General features: G+C 49.6%; 1 protein-coding gene across 3 annotated transcripts in view; it reads right to left on the reverse strand.

The window, feature by feature from the left end:
• hnf1a (HNF1 homeobox a) overlaps nucleotides 1-12397 on the reverse strand; it is a 268622-nt gene that overhangs the window by 16168 nt on the left and 240057 nt on the right. The gene's annotated exons all lie outside the window — the stretch shown is intronic.

A 12397-nucleotide genomic window follows, 5' to 3' on the forward strand; every position in this document is an offset into this window, starting at 1 on the left:
GGGAAGATTAAGGGGAGATTTAATAAAATGTTCAAAATGATGAAGGGTTTTAAAAGAGTAGATCTGGAGAAACTGTTTCTACGGGCAGGAAAGTCGATAACCTGAGGACACCGATTTAAGATAATTGCCAAAAGAACGAGAGGGGAGATGAGGAGACATTTTTTTATGCAACAAGTTGTCATGATCTGGAATTGCCTGCCTGAAATGGAGGTGGAAGCAAATTCAATAGTAACTTTCAAAAGAGAATTGGATATATACTTGAAGAGGGAAAATTTGCAGGACTGTGGGGAAAGAGCTCTTTCAAAGAGCCGGCACAGGCATGATGGGCCAAATGGCCACCTTCCGTGCTGTATGTTTCTATAATTCTAGGACTGGCCTTCTTGCAACTAGTCATCCCCTTCCAGTTGAAGGCAAGTGGCATGATGTGGGCCACAGGAGTCTCTGCACTCACTGTCAATGCCAGTCCACAACTGTCTGTCAGGCGGAGTGATACATGTGAAGGCTAACAGATCATTTCAAGGAGTATCTAATTGCCAAATTGGCAAGTTTTTTGCTCCCATTCTTTAGAATGCCAATAATTTTCCTATAGCTGAGTAGATCTCCAATGGCATTAATGGTGAAGAGGTGGCAAGGGGCAGTGGCGCGCACTTCTCCAATTGGAGAATTTAGAAATAGGTTTCTAAGAGATCTCCGCAGAGACAATGACAAGTGTTTTTGATTTTGTTAAGAAAACAGCATTTTCCTTATCAACTGCAGCCAGGCAAATGAATAAATTTGTTCACTCACATAGTACATTTAAATAAATATATGTCTGCATGCAGCTCTTTACTGTCTATCTGTTTATGGTATGGCCTTTTATAGCACATGGCCAATAAATATACAAAGCTTTAGTTCAATCCAGTTTGAATCTTTTCTTTAAAAAATATTCTTGCAACAGTGCTTAGTGTATTCAAACAAGAACTTCGAGTAAAACAATTAAAGTTCAAGGCCTAGAAATTCAGTATAGCCACGTTTGGGGCGCTACAGCATGGCGTTCGCTAACTTTTGCGCCCGGCGCAACTTAGCGCCACCTTCGCCGATATTCAGTTGCATCGCCCCAAGAGGTTGCTGCTGCGCTAAATCAGGCGATGCACGACTATCATTAGGCGCTAAGCCGGCGATCCGGGGCGCAAACACCGAAGGCGGGCGCAGCGCAGGTGCGGCGAGTTGCTCATTGAGGCCAGACAGTCAGGCGCCGGTCAGCACTTAAAGGGGGAGGGTGGAATTGCTTGGCTGCCACGCCCTGCACACTGCAGCCCTAAGGCAAGGCCTGAACACTGCTTCTGGAACAGCTCCACGCCCAGGAGAATGGAGAAGGCCAGGGAGAGAGCGCAGCGCTTCGGCGAGGGTGACCTGAGGCTGCTGGTTGGCGCAGTGGACCGCAGGCGCCATATCCTCTTCCCTGAGGGTGGCAGGAGGCCGCTGCCCGCCGAATATCGGAAAGCATGGAGGGATGTGGCAAACAGGGTCACGTCCAACAGCGTGGTTGGCAGGACACCAACCCAGTGCTGGAAAAAATTCAATGACCTCACTCGGGTTGTCAGGGTGAGTACCCTTTCCAGTATCCTCCTCATCCCTGCATGTGCACCTCACTTTATGGCCAAACAGGTCTGAAAGCCCTAATGGCCGGCCCTCATCCAGCAGCTATGGGACTGTCATGAAAAGCACTTGCGCAATCAGGACTTTAGACACTGTCAGGGCTATTCGACCATGGGAGGCAGTGTGGGCAAGATCAGGGCTTGACACTGTCAGGACTAATCGAACATGGGAGGCAGTGCGGGCAAGATCAGGGCTTGACACTGTACTTAGAGGCGGTCCTTTCTCTTGCAGGCCAAGCTGGCGCATAACAGAAGACAGCAGCGACAGACCGGGGGAGGCCGTCCTGACCTGAAACAGCTGAGCGACCTCGCGCAGCGAGTGGAGTGGATCATGGCAGGCCGGCTGAGTGGCCCCGTCGCCACTGGAGATGCTGACCCTGTTCTGGGCACCAATGGTAAGGTCATCACCTTTTTGACCTCTCCCTTTCCACTTGCACCTCATGCCAGCATCCTTTGCCACTATCGAACCAATGCAGTGCACAGCAGCACCATGCCTCCCTCGCTGCCGCCCTGTCCTCACTCTAAAGCAACTCTTGTGCCTCCCTGCTTTCAGATGGTGACTCGCCAGGTGAGGAGGCGGCCCCTCAAGCTGGCACTGTGTCCGAGTCAGACATAGAGGAGGAGGAAGAGGAAGCCAGCCCATCAGGGACACCCTCAGCCGAGGCAGCCCATGGCCATGATGGTGACACGTCTTCCCTGGAGGGGAGCAGGGGGGAAGGGTCGGAAGATAGTGAAGCTCCGGGGACCAGCGGGCTGCAGCAACGCGGGAGGGGTGGGGAAGCTCGGCGGCCTTCTCCCCGGAGGGCGAGTGCGGCCTCCAGTCCTGCTACGGTGAGCGCAGAGGAGGTGCGGCTCCTAGCGGAAATGGGCGCCCAGGCTGAGCGCAGGCACAGTGAGCTCATGGCTGCAGTGGCAAGGATGCCTGACTCCATAGAGTCACTGGCAAGGAGTGTGCAGGAATTCGGGGCAGCACAGGCCAGGAGTCTGCAACAATTCAGTGCAGCACAGGCCAGGAGTCTGCAACAATTCAGTGCAGCACAGGCCAGGAGTCTGCAGGACATCGCGGCAGCACAGGCTAGGAGTCAGCAGGACTTCGCTGCTTCACAGGCGGCTTCTAGCCAAGTGCTCAGTCGTGCCGTGCATTCACTGGCTGCTGTCATGCAGACACAGACCAGGGCCACACAGGCACTAACTGCTGCCACACTCGCTGGATCGGCCAGGCATCGCCGGGGCACTCGCTGTGCCGCAGCAGCCCAGCAGTCTGTGTCTCAGCAGATTGCTGCACATGCTGCAGCGCTGGCCCGTGCGCGTGCCAATGTCTCAGCCGACCAGGGAGTGCCTGTGATCTGTCAGGTTGGCAGCATTCCTGCAGCCAACACTGTCACTCCTCCATTGCAGCTGCCACCAGCTGTTGGACAGACTGCTGCCGCCCAAGCAGAGTTGGAGCAGTCAGCAGCCGGCCCCTCCAGGCCCAGAGCTGGTCCAGGCCGACCCCCAAGGGCATCTGCCGTCTCACCATCTGACCCTCAGCAGCCTTCCCCCAGCCTTGCTGCAGCCACTGGGGTCGCATTGAGGAGGAGCTGCAGGGCGGGTAGGGGCCAGTCACGGAAGCGAAACGGATCATCCTCGTAGGGGAAAAAGTAGAAGGTGTGGCCAAATGTTTTGTTTTACTTATAAAAGCCGAGACTGGTGTATTTGTTTCATATATAAAAGCCGAGACTGGTGTATTTGTTTCATATTTAAAGGCCAAGACTGGCGTATTTGTTTCATATTTAAAGGCCGAGACTGGTGTATTTGTTTCATATTTAATGGCCGAGACTGGTATATTTGTTTTAATTGTAAAGGCCGAGACTGGTGTATTTGTTTCATATATAAAAGCCGAGACTGGTATATTTGTTTCATATATAAAAGCCGAGACTGGTATATTTGTTTCATATATAAAAGCCGAGACTGGTGTATTTGTTTCATATTTAAAGGCCGAGACTGGTATATTTGTTTTACTTGTAAAGGCAGAGACTGGTGTATTTGTGTTTTTGGGGGGGGTTTCTCTCCATTAGTTTGTCATGTGGGAAGGGCACAGAGGTATCATAGTAAAAAAAATTCTTAAATCGCACTGTCCATGCTTTCTTTTGGAAGTCCTGGTTGCCCTGCTCGGCTGAGGGCTTGTGGAGCGGCTACATTCATCTCCTGCCATTGGCACAAGCCATTCCCTGAGAGGGGGCCTAGAACCGACTTGCAATAAGCCGCCGACGGGCGGCCCTTGCACTTTCTGCCTCCCTCCTGTGCTGGTCCTCCTCCTCCTCCTCTGGTGGTCCTCCAATGTCTGCTGGCAGTGGCTGAGTCCTGTGGATAGCCAGGTTGTGCAGCATGCAGCACACGACAACGAAATGGGAGACTCGCTCAGGCGAGTACTGTAGGGCTCCCCCGGAACGATCCAGACAGCGGAACCATTGCTTCAGCACGCCGATTGTTTGCTCAATGATGTTCCTGGTTGCTTGATGGCTCTCATTGTATCCCTCTTCAGCAGGGGCGCTGGGCGCACGGAGCGGGGTCATCAGCCAGGTGCACAAAGGATAGCCTTTGTTCCCGAGAAGCCATCCTTGTGGGTGAGGCTGGGCCTCGAACATGTCTGCCACAGAAGTCTGGCGCAGGATGAAGGCATCGTGGCTGCTGCCTGGAAAGCGGGCATTGACAGCTAGGATGAGCTGCCTGTGGTCACACACCAACTGCACGTTGAGCGAATGGTAGCCCTTCCGGTTGCGGTAATCCTCGGCATTCTCTAGAGGTGCCCGCAAAGCCACATGTGTGCAGTCAATGGCGCCTTGCACCATGGGGAAGCCCGCTAATGCTGCAAAGCCCATTGCACGCTGTTGCTGCTTGTCAACAGTCATGGGGAAGGAGATGAACTGACGTCTCCTTCTGAAAAGGGCATTGGTCACCTGGCGGATGCAGCAATGTACCGCAAACTGGGAGATGTTGGAAATGTCCCCAGTAGCGGATTGGAAGGAGCCGGTGGCATAGAAGTTGAGAGCCACCGTCACCTTCACTGCCACCGACAGAGGCGTCCTGCTCCTCAGCTGTGGCTGCAGATCTCCGCGAAGCAGGTGGCAGATCTCAGTGACCACCTCCCTTCTGAATCGCAGCCTCCGAACACACTGCTCCTCAGACATGTTCAGATATGAGAACTGCTGGCGGTATACCCTGGGTGGGTAAGGCCTCCTTTGCCGATGCCTGTTGCCCCTTCTCCGTCTGGCCATGACTGGCACTCTCTCACGGCGTCTCTGAGCCCTTTGAATGCAATGGAGAAGCCCAATGTTTCCACCCATTGCAGCCCCCATTATATGTTTCCAATCAATGCTATGACTCTGAAGTTAAAGACAAGTGCAAAGCTGTGGCCTGAAGCCACAAGTACCTGTGCGAGTGTTGAGCCAAACCAGAAAGCTCTCTACCTTTGTCTCTCTCCAAAGATCCGTCTCTCACAAAGAAGGAGTGGTGCAAAATGGCTGCCATTTATACTGCAGGAGAAGTCCCCTTTAATTAGCGCCCCCGCGCCCCGCAGCGACTGGGAACCGTTCCCCTCTACCAGTCGCTAGGGGCGCCAGGCGCACAATAGGCTGGCGCCACTGAATTTCCGGCTTGGGGCGCACAAAGGGCGTTGCCATGAAATGACGTCAGGATCTGCGCGCGCAGCTGAGCGCGCGCAAAGGTTTTGCGCCGCTGCTAAATCTTAACTGAAGTTCGCGAGAGGCGCAGATCGCGCTGCGCCCGGGCGCTAGCCGCTTAGCACCCCACTTCTCCTCCTCCTAAGGCGCTAGCGGCTGGCGCAAACAACTGAATTTCTAGGCCCAAGACTTTTTTCTTCTGAATCATTGGAGGGAATTTTAACCCCCCACAGCGGCCTCGAGAGGGTCGGGAGAGAGGGCGGTAACAATCGCGTGGCCCAACACCAACTGCCGCCATTTTTACAGTTTGTGTTTGTATCCCGCTCTCGAGAGGCGGTACATCTCATTATAATATTTCAATCAGGCTCCTACAGTGCAATTGCGAGCCTGATTTAAATTAAACGGCTGCAAGCCTAATTTCCCAGGGCTCGGGAAACCCGGCAGCTAAAGGGAGCAGCCGGATCCAGTAGGTAAGTGATCTTTAGAGCACTGCCTGTGGGCAAGGAGGAGCAGCCCCCAAACCTGCAAACCCGAGCCTGTCCCCCCCTCCCTCCCGATTGATGGTCCGACCTGCCCACCAACCCCCGATATTTCCTGGTTCCCCAATGGTCCCCAGCTGTGGCCTTCTACTGCAGGGTTTCCCAACCCGGCAGTTGGCCAGCCTGCCAATCTGATCAGCTGCTGGGCGGGAAACAGAGTAAAAAAATGGTAATGAGGTCCTGCCATTAAAGTGGGCAGGACCTCTGCCTTCCCATGATTTCAGAGTTTCCCCTCCCGCAAACATGCTGCCGTGCTCCCTCCATGTCTCCCCGTAAATATTGGTGCCATAATCTCCAAACATGACCAATCATCTTATGAATTTTTTTCATGGGGACAGGGAGTGGGAAGTGGCGGTAGGGATTGTGGATGCATTAGTAATAATTTTCCAAAACTCCCTGGACTCAGCAAAGGTCCCGGCAGACTGGAAAACTGCTAATGTAACACCCTTATTTAAAAAGGGCAGTAGACAGAAGGCTGGAAACTATAGACCGGTTAGCCTAACATCTGTGGTAGGTAAAATTTTGGAGTCCATTATTAAGGAGATAGTAACAGGACATTTGGATAATCATAATTTAATAGGACAAAGTCAGCATGGTTTTATGAAGGGGAAGTCATGTTTGACAAATTTGCTGGAGTTCTTTGAGGAAGTAACATATAGGGTGGGTAAAGGGGAACCAGTGGACGTAGTGTATTTAGACTTCCAAAAGGCATTTGACAAGGTGCCACACAAAAGATTATTGCTTAAGATAAAAAATCACGGGATTGGGGGTAATATTCTGGCATGGATAGAGGATTGGCTATCTAACAGAAGGCAGAGAGTTGGGATAAATGGTTCATTCTCAGACTGGCAATCAGTAACTAGTGGTGTTCCGCAGGGGTCAGTGCTGGGTCCCCAACTCTTTACAATCTATATTAACAATTTGGAGGAGGGGACCACGTGTAACATATCAAAGTTTGCAGATGATACTAAGATGGGAGGGAAAGTAGTGAGTGAGGAGGACATAAAAAACCTGCAAGGGGACATAGACAGGCTAAGTAAGTGGGCAGAGATTTGGCAGATGGAATACAATACTGGAAAGTGTGAGGTTATGCACTTTGGCAGGAAAAATCGTAGAGCAAGTTATTATCTTAATGGCAAGAAACTGGAAAGTACTGAAGTACAAAGGGATCTGGGGGTCCTGGTGCACGAAACTCAAAAGGTTAGTATGCAGGTGCAGCAAGTGATTAAGAAGGCCAATGGAATGTTGGCTTTCATTGCTAGGGGGATAGAATATAAAAATAGGGAGGTATTGCTTCAGTTGTACAAGGTATTGGTGAGACCGCACCTGGAATACTGCATACAGTTTTGGTGTCCATACTTAAGAAAAGACATACTTGCTCTCGAGTCAGTACAAAGAAGGTTCGCTCGGTTAATCCCGGGGATGAGGGGATGGACATATGAGGAGAGGTTGAGTAGATTGGGACTCTACTCATTGGAGTTCAGAAGAATGAGAGGCGATCTTATTGAAACATATAAGATTGTGAAGGGGTTGTGTAGTGTATGTGCCTTTAAGAGCCCCCTGTGTACTGTAATGCCGGTAATGGCCACCCGGGCTATATAAGCCTGTATATTGTGTTGTATCAGTTAGTTCACCTCCAGACTTTGTTCAGTAAACACCTGTGAAACCAACTCCTGCCTTCAGTGTCTCTATTAACACACGGATACAACAGTGGCGACGAATTGGAAACGGACTTACCTGCAATTCGGCAGCACCTCAAGGACATCGATTCCTCAGACGTCCAAAGTCGAAGAAAAGCAAGAAAAACAAACAAACTGTGGTTTCACCAGCTAGCCGAGCTGGTGGCAGGTACTGCAATAATCCTTCCTGGGTGGGCTGGGGCTCCATCGGCTGGCTCTGCGGCGAGGCCAAGCAGCGAAGGCGGAGGCAAGCAAAAACAGACAGGGGGGGAGCACTCGGGAGATGGCCGGCGCTGCAAAGCAGGTCGGCGTTCGGACCTAGCAGAGGGGGGGGAAAGTCCCAGAGAGTCGGGCGGGAACGAGTCTCCACATTTAAAAAAAACCGCAGAAAACAGCGTTGTCAGCAGCAGCAGCGGCGGGAAAGCGCCATATCTTTTCTGCAGGAAAGAAAGAAAAGCGCGGGAAGCGCCATTTTTTTTTCCAGGATGCCTAAGGCTGGCAATATTGATGCTTTTGATAACAATCTAGAGGATTGGACCACATATGTGGAAAGAGTGGAGGTATATTGCACAGCAAATGGAATAGAAAATGATAAAAAGGCATCAGTACTTCTAAATCTAATGGGCGCAAAGACATACGGGCTGTTACGAAACTTAATCACTCCAGCCAAACCAAAGGACAAGAATTTTAAGGAAATTGTTGATACCCTACAGGAGCACTTAAACCCAACACCGCTGCTGATAGCGGAACGATTCAAATTCTTCAAGAGGAATCAGCACAAGAATGAAAGTAACGCTGATTACCTCACCGAATTAAGAAAGCTATCAAAGCACTGCCAATTCGGGGCAGGACTGGCAGATTCTCTTCGAGACAAATTCGTCTGCGGTCTCCTAAGTGAAGGAACACAGAAAAGGCTGCTTTCTGAGAAAGATTTGACACTGGACAAGGCTTTCAGTATGGCTGTATCATACAAAGCAGCCGCAAGAGGAGCTGCAGAGATACAGCAAAAGACACAGGACTTCGGCACCCACGAAATGACACAGGGTTTCGAGAGATGTTATCGCTGCGGCAGATCCACCCATGACCAGAGGGACTGCTGGTTCAAGGACAAAGCATGCAGGCAATGCGGAAAGATTGGACACATTACACGGGTATGCCGATCTGGACAATAAAAATCCACGGACAGGAAAAAAAAAATCAATAAAGAAAAGTACAGAAAGGTACAAATGATGACGGACAGTAGCTCCAAAGACCAGAAGAGCGACAGCGACTCCGGAAACAAGAGACTAAGCTGTCTCAAATTACATAATGTAATTGCCAAAGAAGATTACCAGACCATTTGGGTTACCCTCACGATAGCAGGGTCCCCAGTTAAAATGGAGCTAGATACAGGATCAGCTCTGACCGTCATAAATCGACGGGATTGCGAGCGGCTATTTCCGCATATACCTTTAAAAGACACATCCATTATCTTGAAAACATATACGGGGCAGAAAGTATACCCCAAAGGAAAAATAAGGGTGCCTGTTGTATACAACGGCAAGGAAATACAGAAGTTGTATTTATACGTTCTACAAGATGGTGGTCCACCGCTGTTGGGACGTGAATGGATCAGGAAGATACGTTTAGACTGGCACTCCATTCAGGCACTGACGGTGACCAGTAAGAAAAAAATGATGATGACGTCATACCTGAACGATTAAAAGACATCTTGGCCAACGCCAAGGAAGTGTTTCAAGAGAAACTAGGAACCTTGAAAGGCATCACCGCCTCAATAAAAGTGGAAGATGCGGCAATTCCCAAGTTTTTTAAGGCAAGGCCGGTGCCATACGCAATTCGTCCAGCAGTCGAGGCAGAGCTGGAGAATTTGGAAAAGGCAGGCGTATTATCCAAGATAGATTGGAGCGAGTGAGCAACACCCATCGTCCTGGTTATGAAGAAAACATTGAATAATGATAAATCTGAAGAACAGAGAAAAATTCACATCTGTGGAGACTTCAAGGTGACTGTAAACCCGGTCCTTCACACGGTACAGTATCCTCTTCCGAGGATAGAAGATATTTTCGCCTCACTATCCGGAGGGAAACGTTTCACCAAAATTGACTTGGCACAGGCATATCTACAGATGGAGGTTGAAGAGGCCTCTAGAAAGTATCTCACGATAAATACACACAAAGGCCTGTACCAGTACAATCGACTGGTTTTCGGAGTAGCATCAGCTCCAGCTATCTGGCAAAGAGCTATGGAGCAAATCCTCCAAGGGATTCCGGGGACTCAATGCTACCTAGACGACATCCTTGTAACAGGAGAAAATGACAACGAGCACCTTGCCAATTTGGAGCAGGTGCTCACTAGGCTGAGAGAACGGGGCCTACGAGCAAATCGCCCCAAGTGCGAATTTTTCCAGAAACAAATATATTGTGGCCACATAATTAATAAGGAAGGGTTGCATAAGTCACCTGAAAATATTGAAGCGGTCATAAAAGCCCCAGCACCTAAAAATGTTTCACAATTAAGGTCGTTCCTGGGATTGATAAATTACTATCATAAATTTTTACCGAACTTATCAACTCTTCTGCACCCTCTTAATGAACTGCTACAAACAGGAGTAATTTGGAAATGGAGCGAAGACTGTAAACGTGCCTTCCATAAATGCAAAGACTTAATCATGTCAAAGGAAGTTTTGGCTCATTACAACCCATCACTGCCAATCAGACTGGCGTGCGATGCATCCCCTTACGGCGTAGGAGCGGTATTATCGCATAGATTCCCTGATGGTTTGGAACGGCTGATAAGCTTTTGCGTCACGCTCATTGAACTCAGCTGAGCGTAACTATGCCCAAATCGACAGGGAAGCACTCAGCCTGGTATGGGGAGTGAAGAAATTCAACCATTACCTACACGGACAAAAATTTACCTTGTTGACTGACCATCAACCCCTCATCTCCATATTCAACCCTAAAAAGGGTGTTCCCATTATGACAGCGCAAAGGCTACAGAGGTGGTCCCTTTTTCTAGGGGCACACCAATATGACATAGAATACAAAGGATCAAAACAGCATGGGAATGCTGACGGTTTATCGTGCCTACCGTTGCCAACAGAAGAAGAGGCACCTACAGTAGACCCAATGGAGATGTTCCACTCTACCATAGTCGAATGTCTACCAGTAACAAATTCTGCCATTGAAAGGGAAACGAGAAATGACCCGTCTCTCTCACGAGTCTACGATTTAACAGTGAAGGGATGGCCAGCACATGGCGAACCACTGTTGCCAGCATTCTCGCAAAGAAGAGAACAGCTGTCAGTGTGCCGAGGAACCCTGATGTGTGGATCCAGAGTGGTGATTCCACCCAAACTCCAGGATAAAGTGCTAAAGGAGCTTCATGAGGGGCATCTGGGTGGAGTGAAACTGAAGAACCTAGCCAGGGCGTTTGTATGGTGGCCAGGTATCGATGGAGACATCAAAGAAATGACCAAGAGCTGCCTAGGATGCCAGAAGGTCCAAAACGCTCCACCACAAGCCCCTCCACATCCGTGGGAGCGGCCCTCATCTCCATGGCAAAGGGTACACATCGACTTTGCTGGTCCATTTATGGACTCAATGTTCTTAATCGCGGTGGATGCACACTCCAAGTGGCCGGAGGTAATAAAGATGTCCTCCACCACCACGGAAAAAACCATCACAGTATTAAGGACCATATTTGCCAGGAATGGGCTGCCTGAACAGATCTGTTCTGATAATGGACCGCAATTTGTGTCCGAAGAATTCAGGAAGTTCTTAAAAAACAATGGGGTTAAGCACTACACGTCCGCCCCATACCATCCCGCCACCAATGGATTGGCTGAAAGGTTTGTCCAGACCTTCAAGAAGGCCATAAAGGCCATGGGTAATGAAGACATAAAACTTCAGCATAAGGTAGATAACTTCTTGTTTGCATACAGGAATGCAGCACATATGGTTACAAACCAAACTCCCGCCATGATGTTCTTCAATAGAAGCCTAAGATGCCGGCTGGATTTAATCAAGCCAAACATCAGAAGGGACGTGGAGAACCGTCAATTTCAAGGCATGAATGAAAGGCCAACTAGAACCTTCCAGATAGGTCAACAAGTTTTGGCCCGGGACTACCGTACCGAGAAATGGCAGCTTGGAACTATTTGCACACGACTAGGACCGCTGATGTATACCGTGGACATTGGAGAAAGCATAATAAGGCGCCATGCTGACCAGATCATAGAGTCATCCGAAAAGGGACAACCTACACCACAACTCTATACGCCTAATGATGAAGTAGAGATACCCATAGTATCTACCTCCGATCCGGTGATACTGGAACCAGATGAACCCGACACTGGCATTCAAGCCGAATCAGCCTTGCCAAAAGAACCTACTACACCACCAGAAACTACTACACCACTGAGGCGTTATCCGGACTGAGTCAGGAAGCCTCCAGAGAGACTGACTTATAATTGATTAACTGCAGCAATGTGTAGATTATTGTTCTTGTAACATGTAATTAATGATTACTTAAAATATTATGTACTGGTTGGCTAAAAGGGGAGGAATTGTAGTGTATGTGCCTTTAAAAGCCCCCTGTGTACTGTAATGCCGGTAATGGCCACTCGGGCTATATAAGCCTGTATATTGTGTTGTATCAGTTAGTTCACCTCCAGACTTTGTTCAGTAAACACCTGTGAAACCAACTCCTGCCTTCAGTGTCTCTATTAACACACGGATACAACAGGTTGGATCGGGTGGATGCGGGGAGGATGTTCCCGATGATGGGTGAAACTAGAACTAGGGGGCATAGTCTTAGAATAAGGGGCTGCTCTTTCAAAACTGAGATGAGGAGGAACTACTTCACTCAGAGGGTGGTAG

This window comes from Somniosus microcephalus, chromosome 19 (genome assembly GCF_052327205.1).
Source record: "Somniosus microcephalus isolate GS21.2 chromosome 19, FLI_Smic_1.0, whole genome shotgun sequence".
Taxonomy (NCBI): Eukaryota; Metazoa; Chordata; class Chondrichthyes; order Squaliformes; family Somniosidae; genus Somniosus; species Somniosus microcephalus.